This window comes from Papaver somniferum, unplaced genomic scaffold (genome assembly GCF_003573695.1).
Source record: "Papaver somniferum cultivar HN1 unplaced genomic scaffold, ASM357369v1 unplaced-scaffold_107, whole genome shotgun sequence".
In the NCBI taxonomy this organism is placed as follows: domain Eukaryota; kingdom Viridiplantae; phylum Streptophyta; class Magnoliopsida; order Ranunculales; family Papaveraceae; genus Papaver; species Papaver somniferum.
The window spans coordinates 6,260,783-6,261,677 of NW_020619603.1; the positions used below are offsets into that span (position 1 = coordinate 6,260,783).

The 895-nt window shown below is 35.0% G+C and overlaps 1 non-coding gene across 1 annotated transcript; it reads right to left on the minus strand.

Annotated features, from left to right (window-relative positions):
• Positions 1 to 485: 485 nt before the first annotated feature.
• On the minus strand, positions 486 to 556 carry TRNASTOP-UCA. The gene has a single exon. It is a non-coding gene; the product is annotated as a tRNA-Sec (tRNA).
• Positions 557 to 895: the final 339 nt, after the last annotated feature.

Here is an 895-nt window from a genome sequence, read left to right on the forward strand (position 1 = left end):
GTGTCGGGAGTGGACTACTATAAGTCTGAAACTTCGTAAGAATGATGATTCCAACCCTTTACAGGTAAGATTCCATCGGAATATTCTCCGAAACCTTAAACAAACCCTTTTCTGGCGACTTCGAGAGAGAAAATGACTCCGAGCTCGAAACCTGGACGCGAGTGGCCTACCATTTATCGAGTACGACCTTTGGATAAACATAAATCCTAAAAAAACATAAGAATGGATCAAAAAATGATAAATGAATTCAATAATTGTCATTATCCGACTTAGTGGAAGATGTCAATAAATATATTATGAATAATATCCATAGGTTTAGGGTCCCGTTGAACTAATCGGGATTATTGGATTTAAGATGCACATATAGTTAAAAATAATTTGCATTACTGAAACACGTCACCGTTCCATATGAACCTTCACGCGCAATTTCACACATTCAAATAATTTGCGCTACAAAAAGAGAATTGATGATAAATGCAAATGAGTGAACCTGGCGTGAATCGAACACGCATTTTCTGCCTTGAAGTCAGACGTGCTACCATTGCACCACAGATTCATTAGTATTCACACATGCATCGTTTAAAGAATTATATGATTATCTTCAGAATTTGTCAACACCTAAAATATCATTTCAAATATTATAATAAGGGAAGCATTCTAAAACAGAGTTGTAAGTATGGATTTAGTTAAGAAGGAAAACTGCAAGGAAACAAGTCTCCTGCGATCACGTTAAGTACTGGAATTCTATTCTTATGAACCTATTATATTATGATCAGAAAAAAAATTAAAAGAATCTAAATAAAGCCGGAGAAAAATGATTACCTATGACACCTGAAATTGCAGATGGATTTCCAAAGGCTTCAAAAGAACAACTCTTCTTGCTGACCAACTTAAA